The 14,701-nt window shown below is 47.5% G+C and overlaps 1 non-coding gene and 1 pseudogene across 1 annotated transcript; both read left to right on the top strand.

Moving 5' to 3' along the window:
• The first annotated feature begins 6,382 nt into the window (after positions 1–6,382).
• Positions 6,383–6,500, top strand: LOC126307912 (5S ribosomal RNA; annotated as a pseudogene).
• A 7,403-nt stretch (positions 6,501–13,903) lies between these two features.
• On the top strand, positions 13,904–14,022 carry LOC126308081 (5S ribosomal RNA). Its single transcript, XR_007554009.1, has one exon. It is a non-coding gene; the product is annotated as a 5S ribosomal RNA (ribosomal RNA).
• The last annotated feature ends 679 nt before the right edge of the window (positions 14,023–14,701 follow it).

Here is a 14,701-nt window from a genome sequence, read left to right as displayed (position 1 = left end):
ACTACCGTCCCCGACAGTCTTTCTGCTGCCAGTGCTGTTGTAGAACGTGAAGCTTTTACTGCACCGAAACCGCGTAGGGACCGGAATGTCGCTCGAGCTTCTGGCACCCCACGTTTACGTAGTGCCAGTAGCTCTGCTTCGTTTAATACGCGTGGTTTTTCGGACAAAAATCGGAGTCCGTCTCCGGTGGCGCGTTCTCCTGCCCCCCCTCAGGTTCGGTCGGTCGGGCAACCGACCTCCCGACAACCGGCCACGCGCGACGGCGTAGACCTCTGCCACCGCCCGTCTCAGGGGGGAGGCAGCAGGCGCCACGCGAAAAAGCAGACCTCTTCCCGCACTCAGCCGGAGGGTGATGTTGTTGCTGCAACGCAGAAACGTGACATCGCGGTGCAACATTTGAAAACCTTCCTGAGCCAACCGACTTCTGATGCCGATTCCGGCATGGCGGTGGATCCGCCTTTGTCTGTGACACCTTCCCCCTTTCCAACCAAAAGAAAGGCCGAAGATTCGCACCTTCGTCGTGCCCCCCCTTCCACCCACGATTTGGTGCCGCCTTTATCTTCGGATGTCGAGATGCCCGCCGTGGAGCATTCAGTCACAGAAGGTGCCGTCACAGTTTCTGGGACTCCACCGCTCCCGCCCCCCCTTCCTAGTCAGTCACAGGATTGGTCGGCGGATGTGGAGGCCGGTGGTAACCATTAGTGTGACTCATTGTATGTCCTCCCCCTCCTAGCAAGTTTGTATGGTTTATCTTGTTTTAAGCAAATTTCATGTTTTTCTTTTATTTTCTTGTTTTTTAACTGTGTTATTACGTGTATATGGTTAACGACTGTAGCCAGTGGAACATCTTAACAGTTAATCTTAATAAGTTGCGAAATCCGCAGAAGGCTATGATTTTAAAAAATTTCTTGTATGATAATAACTGTCACGTCGCTTTTTTACAGGAGGTGACTTGTGAAGCGCTTTTGTTTTTGCATGATTTTACTGATTTTACTGTGATTGATAATATTGCCCCTGATAACGATACGGGCACTGCAATTTTAGTGCGTTCTGGCTTACCAATATCTAACGTTGACATTTTACCGAACGGTCGCGCTGTTGCTTGTACCATTTTTGGAATTGTGTTTGTCAATGTGTACGCTCCGTCAGGAAATGTTAAACCGGCCAGGGCTGAATTTTATGGTAGAGATTTGTGTCAGCTTCTATCCAGGAATGTCGATACTTTAATCGTTGGGGGTGATTTTTATTGTGTTTTAGACGACAGCGATCAAGAGCCGCGTCCAAACAAATGTCACGAGCTGGGTACTTTAGTCACTAGTTTTCAGCTGCTCGACACGTGGCGTGTTTTACACCCGGATTTCACCTACTTCACCTATTTTTACGGTACCGGGCGTAGCCGCCTCGATCGGATTTATGTGTCTAGGCAGCTGTCTGCCCGTATTTGTAGTGCTGACGTGACTCCTGTCGTATTTTCTGACCACTCCAGTTACTCCTGTCGTCTTTTATTGCCTCGTTTGTGTGTTCCTCGCCGTACCAATTTGTGGAAGTTCAATTGCAGTTTACTCAATGACGACCATTTTGTGACTTGTTTTAACCGTTTATGGCAACGGTTGTTGCGGACTCGAGGCGGTCATAGTAGCACCATTGAGTGGTGGGTTGCGATAGTTAAACCGGCGATTAGGAAATTTTTAATTGATTACAGCCGTGAGGCGGCACGCTGGCGTCGGGCAACGACTCGCTTCCGCCAGGCTTGTTTACGGGACTTAGCGTTGCGGGTGACGTCACAGCCCGAGTTGTTGCCTACTCTGAAGCAATTTCAAGCAAAGCTTTTACTTGACATGCGTGCCGTTAGTGATGGGGTGACCGTCCGAAGTCAGCCTGCGGGACTTGTTACTGGGGAACCTCTGTCCATTTACCATTTACACAGGGAACGCAAACGCCGTGAACGTTTGAAGATTAATGTTTGGCGGCTGCGAAACGGCGATCGCACTTCTGTACAGTCGGAAATTGAAACAGATATTTTTGAACATTTCGCTTCACTTTTCCGTGCTGTTGATGTGGATTCCGACGCGTTGCGAGATTTTTTGCAGACTGTACCCCATGTTTTAACTCGCCCTGACAGGAATCATTTAACTGCCGCCTTTACGTCTGATGAAGTTCTCGATGCCGTTCGGCGGAGTCCCAACGGGAAGTCTCCAGGTCCAGATGGGATTCCCGCGGAATTTTATTTGAAATTTTTTCATCTTTTTAGTGAGGTTTTAGTAGATTTGGTAAATGATATTCGAAATGGTGTGACTGTACCAGCTGCCTTTGTGGAGGGGGTTGTGACGCTCGTTCCCAAATCCAATGCTGTGCCAAATATCGACGCTGTCCGTCCGATTACTTTATTAAATGTTGACTACAAGATCGTCACGCGCTGCGTCGCTCAGCGACTTAAAAACATTTTGCCGGCGGTACTTAGTCCTCAGCAAACGTGTGCGGTGCGCGATCGGAATATCTTTGACGCTATCCTTGCTTACAGGGACTGCATTGGTTATGTAAAAAGTGCTCGGCTTCGGACTGCGGCGATTTTATTAGTTGATTTTAAGAATGCCTTTGACCGTATTAGTCATTTTTATTTGCGTCAGGTATTGGTACGCATGGGGTTTGGTTATAAATTTACCAACTTAGTGACGCATCTGTTGCAAAATGCTACGTCACGCATCTGTGTTAATGGTCGTCTTACTCCTGCTTTTCGTGTAGGTCGCTCCGTGCGGCAAGGGTGTCCGCTTTCCATGGCGCTTTTTGCCATTGCGCTGGATCCCCTCCTCCGCTATATCGGTCAGGAATGTCGCGGCATTCAGATGGGGACTACCAGATTGGTTTGTAAAGCATACGCTGATGACCTTGGCGTATTTATTGAGCATTTAGACGATGTTGACAGGTTGCAAGTCGTTCTGCACAACTTTGAACAAGCTACGGGGGCGATTGTCAATACACAGAAAACTGTTCTTTTACCGCTCACCGCCCGCGCACGTACCCTTCGTAGGGACTGGTTCTGTGTACAGCAGCAGCATAAAGTTCTTGGAGTCCTTTTATCCTCGAATCCACAGCAGATGGAAGCATTAAATTGGCGGCCTACGCTGCATCGGATTCGTGCTGTTGTCAAGATCCATGCGGTCCGAAATTTGGCCCTTCGGGAAAAGGTGCAGTTAATAAATAATAACTTCTTGGCAAGGGCGTGGTACCTTGCGCAGGTTCTCCCGGTACCCAAGCAATTGGGGCGCGCCATCACACAGGCGATTTACTGGTTTTTATGGAGGGGGGAGATTTTTAAGGTGTCACATGCTGTCTGTACCTTGGGCCTGTCCGACGGCGGTTTGGGACTTGTCGATTTTTCAGCCAAATGTGCGGCTCTCCTTTGGAAGAGAATTACCGCTGTTATGCAGAAGGCACCTTGCAGTCCCACCGCGGTTGTTTTTAATCGTTATCGTCCTCATTCTGAAGTGGCACCTGTTTCTGTGTCGCACATCCCGTTTTATCTTTCTTACGTGCGCCGCTACTATTTCGATAATAGTTACCTGACACTTCGTGACATCTCCGCCCACACGGTTAGCGCTGTCTGCGATGCTATACGCGGACCTCCTATTCGTTGCAAGTGGGAGTATCGATTGCCACGCTGCAACTGGGTGGCAGTGTGGCAAAACCTCGCCAACAAAGTCCTCCCGGCTTCCGTACACGCTGCATGGTACAAGGTGGTGCATCGCACCATCCCTACCAACTCCAAACTTCATTCCATCAACCTTATCCCATCTGGAGTGTGTGACGTGTGTACTGTCGACGATACTCTTGAACACCGCTTTGCGTGTGACCGCTTCCGCCGTGTTTGGGACGTCGCCAGGGATATGATTCGTCTGATTCAGCGGGTGGACGCTCGAACCGTTACTGTGGATGATGTATTAATTCCGCAGTGTGTCGTCTACCCCACCACCAAGCGAAATGCCACGGTGTGGATCTTTGGCCATACAGTTTTTGCCATTTTCTCTTTAAAGTTGTGTACCGATTTGGACTTCCTTACCTATTTATGGACCCAACATTCTCAGATTCAGACATCGCCACATTATCGGCAAAATTTTGCAAATTTTTTGCAGGTCGCACTGGCGCATGCTTTTGCGCGTATGTCGGTACCTGCGTAACATGGATGTTATTGTCTCGTATTTTCAAATTGCCCTTGTTCGACACAATATGAATAAATGCGACTTTCTCTATGTTTTCTGGAACGAAAATTGCCGAAACTTGACTATCGAACGACATCAGAAGTCTTTTCAGTTTTTCTGGACGTTATTGCCAAACTTCTTGTTTGGCATGAGTGTCGGTATTATTAGTTCCTTTTTTTTTTTTTTTTTTTTTTTTTTTTTTTTTTTTTTTTTTTTTTCCCGTATGTGGCGTGACGAGATTCTTTACTGATGTTTCAGTTCTAGTTTCTAGTGGTGACTGTTTGCGTTCTTTTTTTTTTTTTTTTTTTTTTTTTTTTTTTTTTTTTTTTTTTTTACTGTCGAGCGCTCCCATTTCTCGTCACGTGTCTGCGCTCGGCACTTTTGGAACCTTTCGTCGGTGTGGGATTTCACACCGGGATTACCGGCGCTTTAAAATAGCGTTTTGTTTCATGTTGTTTTTACTATACCTAGGCTGTTGCGATTTCTCTTTTTTTTCATACATGAAATATTGTTTTGTTTTACGGTCGATACGAGTGATGACGGGTGTGGGGGCGACACTGTGGCCAGGCCTCAGACTAATTGACCCCTGCCCTCATTGCCGCCGCCTGCCAGCCACGCTCGATGCCCGACCGACAATGACTTTCCTTTTCCGGTGGATGCGTCGTCCTGGTTGCGTACAAATGAAAAAAAAAATAAAAAAAAAAGGTGCTGTTGGCTCCCTCTCTTCTTTTAAATTTTATGTCACTACACCTGCCAGCCCTCTTTTCATGAAAAACTCTCAGGTGCGACAAAGATGCTTCCACAAGCATTTTAAACTACTGTATTAAACGTAAGATGCGAAATTACAGTAATGAACTCAGTTTGAACAAGAATGCGCGGAGGAAGAGTGCTAGGATCTCGTTGAAAATAACGAAACACTGCGAATCGACAGATGTGCTCTGAAACGCGTCAGAGAGTACTGTTTTGTAGGAGCGCTAAATTCCAAAAACTAACTACATTAAAGAAAGACCTGTTCCCGTCCGACCACCGAAGAAAAGCAACAACGTCAGTATTCGGATCGGCGACCGCCTGGGAACTCTGGCTGTCTTCATTTCTTGCTTTCTTGTCACTACTCCTGCCAGCCCTTTTTTCATGCTACCTTTCTCATGTGACAAAGATGCTTCCATACTGATTTTAAACTATCGTAAGATACGATATTAAGGAACTCAGTTTGAAAAGAGTGCGCCAAGTAAGACTTCCAAAGAGTCTCTGGAATAATAAAACAGTATGAAGTGACAGAAAAGTTGTGAAAAACGTCAGGGCATATTGTTTTGTAGCAGTGCACAAGGGCAAATTTGTAAACAAAAATTTACCTTTCGTCGCTACAAGAGATGTATACTTTGCCGAAAAGCCTGTGTCTTGTGTGCATGTTTTCGCACCTTTCCACGGCACAGCGCAGCACAGAGCGGCACTGGTAGCTCCGAACGCCCGCACACGGCGCCTCGGGCTCGCCGGTTCGGGCCGCGCCCATCTCGCAGATGCTTCTCGTACTTGTGCTGTCATATGGACCGCGACCCGAGCGGCAGCGAGCGGCAGTCGAGCAAAGTCGGGACAAGTCGGGACGGAAGGGGACAGCCGAGAATGAACCGTGCAAATTACGCAAATATCTGGAAGCGCGACGAGTGTCAGGCAGGTGAGAACGCTTCCCTCTGTCTTCATTTCTTGCTATCTTGTCACTACCCCTGCCAGCCCTTTTTTCATGCTACCTTTCTCATGTGACAAAGATGCTTCCATACTGATTTTAAACTATCGTAAGATACGATATTAAGGAACTCAGTTTGAAAAGAGTGCGCCAAGGAAGACTTCCAAAGAGTCTCTGGAAATAACAAAACAGTATGAAGTGACAGAAATGTTGTGAAATACGTCAGGGCATATTGTTTTGTAGCAGTGCACAACGGCAAATTTGTAAACAAAAATTTACCTTCCATCGCTACAAGAGATGGATACTTTGTCGAACAAACGAATGACAGGCGGTGCAACGAGCAGCTGTGTTGTGCGTCTGACCCACGTGGCGGCGCGCCGCACTGCGCGTCGCCTTCGAGGTGGAAGGACGTGCTTTGCGTCAAATGTGCCACCGAAGACGGCGATTGCGTGTGTTGGGAGGAGAGGCGAAGCCTTCTTCTGCCGTGCGGCTACTGTATAAGGACGCCAACGGCCATACCATGTTGAATACACCGGTTCTCGTCCGATCACCGAAGTTAAGCAACATCGGGCCCGGTTAGTACTTGGCTGTCTGCCCGCCTGGCAACACCTCGGTGCCGAGCGAGCAGTACTTCCTTGTGCGACTTGGCCGGCGGCGCCTCGCGTGTCGTCTGTCTCCTGCCTCGCGGCTACATTTCATCAAGTCCGTAAGTTATGGCTATGTTGTATGATAATAGTGAAGAACGACAAAATAATGTGCAATGCGAATTCGATAGTTCCGTCGGAAAACCGTCAGCTTTCGAAATTCACCGTTGGATACTTGAGGAATTGTGTTTGTCGACCGATGACGTTCTCGGAGTTCAATTTGATACTTTTATCAATTCCGTGTTTTTGAAGTTGAAAACTCCCGAATTGTGTGATACCGTGGTAAATGTTAATGATGGTATCCGTAAATTTCGACATCTAGACGGTCGCATTAGTAACGTGACTATTTCTCATGGTGGGTTTGGCCTTCGAAATGTTCGTGTGTTCAACTTGCCTTTTGAAATCCGGAATGACACAATATCTCGTCATTTGCGGCCGTACGGGACCGTGCTATCTGTTTTTAAAGAGAAGTGGTCTTCCGCCTATGTTTTTCAGGTCGAAAACGGCGTGAGGAGTGTAAAGATGATAGTACGACAACATATTCCGTCCTTCTTGTTAGTTAACGGTCATCGTGCTTTTATAACCTATAGTGGTCAACCTCAGACGTGTTCCTTTTGCGGTGCTGTTGGTCATTACCGACAAAACTGTCCTAAACGCAGGCAGCCTGTTCAGTTGCCACGTGAGGACGTTTTAAGTGGGCCTAGCTTTGCTTCTGTTGCTGCAACGAGTTTAGGTTCCGCCCCCCCCCCGCACGTGTGCAACTCGCGGCCGCCCCCCCTGTATCGGCCACCGCTGACGTTATGGACACGTCTGTTCCTGATAGTGACTCTGTTTCTGTTTCTGAACCTCCTGTTGAGCCTTCTTTGCTCGCGGCTGCGACAACTGAATCTGTTTTTGAAAAACCGGTAGTGGACGAAGTCTCACCGCAATCCGTGCCGATGTCGGCAGAAATTGTTCCGCATACTGTCCCGGTTACGGAACCCGACATATCGGCGGTTGCTCCTACTACCGTCCCCGACAGTCTTTCTGCTGCCAGTGCTGTTGTAGAACGTGAAGCTTTTACTGCACCGAAACCGCGTAGGGACCGGAATGTCGCTCGAGCTTCTGGCACCCCACGTTTACGTAGTGCCAGTAGCTCTGCTTCGTTTAATACGCGTGGTTTTTCGGACAAAAATCGGAGTCCGTCTCCGGTGGCGCGTTCTCCTGCCCCCCCTCAGGTTCGGTCGGTCGGGCAACCGACCTCCCGACAACCGGCCACGCGCGACGGCGTAGACCTCTGCCACCGCCCGTCTCAGGGGGGAGGCAGCAGGCGCCACGCGAAAAAGCAGACCTCTTCCCGCACTCAGCCGGAGGGTGATGTTGTTGCTGCAACGCAGAAACGTGACATCGCGGTGCAACATTTGAAAACCTTCCTGAGCCAACCGACTTCTGATGCCGATTCCGGCATGGCGGTGGATCCGCCTTTGTCTGTGACACCTTCCCCCTTTCCAACCAAAAGAAAGGCCGAAGATTCGCACCTTCGTCGTGCCCCCCCTTCCACCCACGATTTGGTGCCGCCTTTATCTTCGGATGTCGAGATGCCCGCCGTGGAGCATTCAGTCACAGAAGGTGCCGTCACAGTTTCTGGGACTCCACCGCTCCCGCCCCCCCTTCCTAGTCAGTCACAGGATTGGTCGGCGGATGTGGAGGCCGGTGGTAACCATTAGTGTGACTCATTGTATGTCCTCCCCCTCCTAGCAAGTTTGTATGGTTTATCTTGTTTTAAGCAAATTTCATGTTTTTCTTTTATTTTCTTGTTTTTTAACTGTGTTATTACGTGTATATGGTTAACGACTGTAGCCAGTGGAACATCTTAACAGTTAATCTTAATAAGTTGCGAAATCCGCAGAAGGCTATGATTTTAAAAAATTTCTTGTATGATAATAACTGTCACGTCGCTTTTTTACAGGAGGTGACTTGTGAAGCGCTTTTGTTTTTGCATGATTTTACTGATTTTACTGTGATTGATAATATTGCCCCTGATAACGATACGGGCACTGCAATTTTAGTGCGTTCTGGCTTACCAATATCTAACGTTGACATTTTACCGAACGGTCGCGCTGTTGCTTGTACCATTTTTGGAATTGTGTTTGTCAATGTGTACGCTCCGTCAGGAAATGTTAAACCGGCCAGGGCTGAATTTTATGGTAGAGATTTGTGTCAGCTTCTATCCAGGAATGTCGATACTTTAATCGTTGGGGGTGATTTTTATTGTGTTTTAGACGACAGCGATCAAGAGCCGCGTCCAAACAAATGTCACGAGCTGGGTACTTTAGTCACTAGTTTTCAGCTGCTCGACACGTGGCGTGTTTTACACCCGGATTTCACCTACTTCACCTATTTTTACGGTACCGGGCGTAGCCGCCTCGATCGGATTTATGTGTCTAGGCAGCTGTCTGCCCGTATTTGTAGTGCTGACGTGACTCCTGTCGTATTTTCTGACCACTCCAGTTACTCCTGTCGTCTTTTATTGCCTCGTTTGTGTGTTCCTCGCCGTACCAATTTGTGGAAGTTCAATTGCAGTTTACTCAATGACGACCATTTTGTGACTTGTTTTAACCGTTTATGGCAACGGTTGTTGCGGACTCGAGGCGGTCATAGTAGCACCATTGAGTGGTGGGTTGCGATAGTTAAACCGGCGATTAGGAAATTTTTAATTGATTACAGCCGTGAGGCGGCACGCTGGCGTCGGGCAACGACTCGCTTCCGCCAGGCTTGTTTACGGGACTTAGCGTTGCGGGTGACGTCACAGCCCGAGTTGTTGCCTACTCTGAAGCAATTTCAAGCAAAGCTTTTACTTGACATGCGTGCCGTTAGTGATGGGGTGACCGTCCGAAGTCAGCCTGCGGGACTTGTTACTGGGGAACCTCTGTCCATTTACCATTTACACAGGGAACGCAAACGCCGTGAACGTTTGAAGATTAATGTTTGGCGGCTGCGAAACGGCGATCGCACTTCTGTACAGTCGGAAATTGAAACAGATATTTTTGAACATTTCGCTTCACTTTTCCGTGCTGTTGATGTGGATTCCGACGCGTTGCGAGATTTTTTGCAGACTGTACCCCATGTTTTAACTCGCCCTGACAGGAATCATTTAACTGCCGCCTTTACGTCTGATGAAGTTCTCGATGCCGTTCGGCGGAGTCCCAACGGGAAGTCTCCAGGTCCAGATGGGATTCCCGCGGAATTTTATTTGAAATTTTTTCATCTTTTTAGTGAGGTTTTAGTAGATTTGGTAAATGATATTCGAAATGGTGTGACTGTACCAGCTGCCTTTGTGGAGGGGGTTGTGACGCTCGTTCCCAAATCCAATGCTGTGCCAAATATCGACGCTGTCCGTCCGATTACTTTATTAAATGTTGACTACAAGATCGTCACGCGCTGCGTCGCTCAGCGACTTAAAAACATTTTGCCGGCGGTACTTAGTCCTCAGCAAACGTGTGCGGTGCGCGATCGGAATATCTTTGACGCTATCCTTGCTTACAGGGACTGCATTGGTTATGTAAAAAGTGCTCGGCTTCGGACTGCGGCGATTTTATTAGTTGATTTTAAGAATGCCTTTGACCGTATTAGTCATTTTTATTTGCGTCAGGTATTGGTACGCATGGGGTTTGGTTATAAATTTACCAACTTAGTGACGCATCTGTTGCAAAATGCTACGTCACGCATCTGTGTTAATGGTCGTCTTACTCCTGCTTTTCGTGTAGGTCGCTCCGTGCGGCAAGGGTGTCCGCTTTCCATGGCGCTTTTTGCCATTGCGCTGGATCCCCTCCTCCGCTATATCGGTCAGGAATGTCGCGGCATTCAGATGGGGACTACCAGATTGGTTTGTAAAGCATACGCTGATGACCTTGGCGTATTTATTGAGCATTTAGACGATGTTGACAGGTTGCAAGTCGTTCTGCACAACTTTGAACAAGCTACGGGGGCGATTGTCAATACACAGAAAACTGTTCTTTTACCGCTCACCGCCCGCGCACGTACCCTTCGTAGGGACTGGTTCTGTGTACAGCAGCAGCATAAAGTTCTTGGAGTCCTTTTATCCTCGAATCCACAGCAGATGGAAGCATTAAATTGGCGGCCTACGCTGCATCGGATTCGTGCTGTTGTCAAGATCCATGCGGTCCGAAATTTGGCCCTTCGGGAAAAGGTGCAGTTAATAAATAATAACTTCTTGGCAAGGGCGTGGTACCTTGCGCAGGTTCTCCCGGTACCCAAGCAATTGGGGCGCGCCATCACACAGGCGATTTACTGGTTTTTATGGAGGGGGGAGATTTTTAAGGTGTCACATGCTGTCTGTACCTTGGGCCTGTCCGACGGCGGTTTGGGACTTGTCGATTTTTCAGCCAAATGTGCGGCTCTCCTTTGGAAGAGAATTACCGCTGTTATGCAGAAGGCACCTTGCAGTCCCACCGCGGTTGTTTTTAATCGTTATCGTCCTCATTCTGAAGTGGCACCTGTTTCTGTGTCGCACATCCCGTTTTATCTTTCTTACGTGCGCCGCTACTATTTCGATAATAGTTACCTGACACTTCGTGACATCTCCGCCCACACGGTTAGCGCTGTCTGCGATGCTATACGCGGACCTCCTATTCGTTGCAAGTGGGAGTATCGATTGCCACGCTGCAACTGGGTGGCAGTGTGGCAAAACCTCGCCAACAAAGTCCTCCCGGCTTCCGTACACGCTGCATGGTACAAGGTGGTGCATCGCACCATCCCTACCAACTCCAAACTTCATTCCATCAACCTTATCCCATCTGGAGTGTGTGACGTGTGTACTGTCGACGATACTCTTGAACACCGCTTTGCGTGTGACCGCTTCCGCCGTGTTTGGGACGTCGCCAGGGATATGATTCGTCTGATTCAGCGGGTGGACGCTCGAACCGTTACTGTGGATGATGTATTAATTCCGCAGTGTGTCGTCTACCCCACCACCAAGCGAAATGCCACGGTGTGGATCTTTGGCCATACAGTTTTTGCCATTTTCTCTTTAAAGTTGTGTACCGATTTGGACTTCCTTACCTATTTATGGACCCAACATTCTCAGATTCAGACATCGCCACATTATCGGCAAAATTTTGCAAATTTTTTGCAGGTCGCACTGGCGCATGCTTTTGCGCGTATGTCGGTACCTGCGTAACATGGATGTTATTGTCTCGTATTTTCAAATTGCCCTTGTTCGACACAATATGAATAAATGCGACTTTCTCTATGTTTTCTGGAACGAAAATTGCCGAAACTTGACTATCGAACGACATCAGAAGTCTTTTCAGTTTTTCTGGACGTTATTGCCAAACTTCTTGTTTGGCATGAGTGTCGGTATTATTAGTTCCTTTTTTTTTTTTTTTTTTTTTTTTTTTTTTTTTTTTTTTTTTTTCCCGTATGTGGCGTGACGAGATTCTTTACTGATGTTTCAGTTCTAGTTTCTAGTGGTGACTGTTTGCGTTCTTTTTTTTTTTTTTTTTTTTTTTTTTTTTTTTTTTTTTTTTTTACTGTCGAGCGCTCCCATTTCTCGTCACGTGTCTGCGCTCGGCACTTTTGGAACCTTTCGTCGGTGTGGGATTTCACACCGGGATTACCGGCGCTTTAAAATAGCGTTTTGTTTCATGTTGTTTTTACTATACCTAGGCTGTTGCGATTTCTCTTTTTTTTCATACATGAAATATTGTTTTGTTTTACGGTCGATACGAGTGATGACGGGTGTGGGGGCGACACTGTGGCCAGGCCTCAGACTAATTGACCCCTGCCCTCATTGCCGCCGCCTGCCAGCCACGCTCGATGCCCGACCGACAATGACTTTCCTTTTCCGGTGGATGCGTCGTCCTGGTTGCGTACAAATGAAAAAAAAAATAAAAAAAAAAGGTGCTGTTGGCTCCCTCTCTTCTTTTAAATTTTATGTCACTACACCTGCCAGCCCTCTTTTCATGAAAAACTCTCAGGTGCGACAAAGATGCTTCCACAAGCATTTTAAACTACTGTATTAAACGTAAGATGCGAAATTACAGTAATGAACTCAGTTTGAACAAGAATGCGCGGAGGAAGAGTGCTAGGATCTCGTTGAAAATAACGAAACACTGCGAATCGACAGATGTGCTCTGAAACGCGTCAGAGAGTACTGTTTTGTAGGAGCGCTAAATTCCAAAAACTAACTACATTAAAGAAAGACCTGTTCCCGTCCGACCACCGAAGAAAAGCAACAACGTCAGTATTCGGATCGGCGACCGCCTGGGAACTCTGGCTGTCTTCATTTCTTGCTTTCTTGTCACTACTCCTGCCAGCCCTTTTTTCATGCTACCTTTCTCATGTGACAAAGATGCTTCCATACTGATTTTAAACTATCGTAAGATACGATATTAAGGAACTCAGTTTGAAAAGAGTGCGCCAAGTAAGACTTCCAAAGAGTCTCTGGAATAATAAAACAGTATGAAGTGACAGAAAAGTTGTGAAAAACGTCAGGGCATATTGTTTTGTAGCAGTGCACAAGGGCAAATTTGTAAACAAAAATTTACCTTTCGTCGCTACAAGAGATGTATACTTTGCCGAAAAGCCTGTGTCTTGTGTGCATGTTTTCGCACCTTTCCACGGCACAGCGCAGCACAGAGCGGCACTGGTAGCTCCGAACGCCCGCACACGGCGCCTCGGGCTCGCCGGTTCGGGCCGCGCCCATCTCGCAGATGCTTCTCGTACTTGTGCTGTCATATGGACCGCGACCCGAGCGGCAGCGAGCGGCAGTCGAGCAAAGTCGGGACAAGTCGGGACGGAAGGGGACAGCCGAGAATGAACCGTGCAAATTACGCAAATATCTGGAAGCGCGACGAGTGTCAGGCAGGTGAGAACGCTTCCCTCTGTCTTCATTTCTTGCTATCTTGTCACTACCCCTGCCAGCCCTTTTTTCATGCTACCTTTCTCATGTGACAAAGATGCTTCCATACTGATTTTAAACTATCGTAAGATACGATATTAAGGAACTCAGTTTGAAAAGAGTGCGCCAAGGAAGACTTCCAAAGAGTCTCTGGAAATAACAAAACAGTATGAAGTGACAGAAATGTTGTGAAATACGTCAGGGCATATTGTTTTGTAGCAGTGCACAACGGCAAATTTGTAAACAAAAATTTACCTTCCATCGCTACAAGAGATGGATACTTTGTCGAACAAACGAATGACAGGCGGTGCAACGAGCAGCTGTGTTGTGCGTCTGACCCACGTGGCGGCGCGCCGCACTGCGCGTCGCCTTCGAGGTGGAAGGACGTGCTTTGCGTCAAATGTGCCACCGAAAACGGCGATTGCGTGTGTTGGGAGGAGAGGCGAAGCCTTCTTCTGCCGTGCGGCTACTGTATAAGGACGCCAACGGCCATACCATGTTGAATACACCGGTTCTCGTCCGATCACCGAAGTTAAGCAACATCGGGCCCGGTTAGTACTTGGATGGGTGACCGCCTGGGAACACCGGGTGCTGTTGGCTCCCTCTCTTCTTTTAAATTTTATGTCACTACACCTGCCAGCCCTCTTTTCATGAAAAACTCTCAGGTGCGACAAAGATGCTTCCACAAGCATTTTAAACTACTGTATTAAACGTAAGATGCGAAATTACAGTAATGAACTCAGTTTGAACAAGAATGCGCGGAGGAAGAGTGCTAGGATCTCGTTGAAAATAACGAAACACTGCGAATCGACAGATGTGCTCTTGAAACGCGTCAGAGAGTACTGTTTTGTAGGAGCGCTAAATTCCAAAAACTAACTACATTAAAGAAAGACCTGTTCCCGTCCGACCACCGAAGAAAAGCAACAACGTCAGTATTCGGATCGGCGACCGCCTGGGAACTCTGGCTGTCTTCATTTCTTGCTTTCTTGTCACTACTCCTGCCAGCCCTTTTTTCATGCTACCTTTCTCATGTGACAAAGATGCTTCCATACTGATTTTAAACTATCGTAAGATACGATATTAAGGAACTCAGTTTGAAAAGAGTGCGCCAAGTAAGACTTCCAAAGAGTCTCTGGAATAATAAAAACAGTATGAAGTGACAGAAAAGTTGTGAAAAACGTCAGGGCATATTGTTTTGTAGCAGTGCACAAGGGCAAATTTGTAAACAAAAATTTACCTTTCGTCGCTACAAGAGATGTATACTTTGCCGAAAAGCCTG

The sequence above is a fragment of the Schistocerca gregaria genome, unplaced genomic scaffold, assembly GCF_023897955.1.
Source record: "Schistocerca gregaria isolate iqSchGreg1 unplaced genomic scaffold, iqSchGreg1.2 ptg000355l, whole genome shotgun sequence".
In the NCBI taxonomy this organism is placed as follows: Eukaryota; Metazoa; Arthropoda; class Insecta; order Orthoptera; family Acrididae; genus Schistocerca; species Schistocerca gregaria.
Note: the sequence above shows the minus strand (reverse complement) of the source record. Positions and strands in the feature narration are given on the sequence as shown.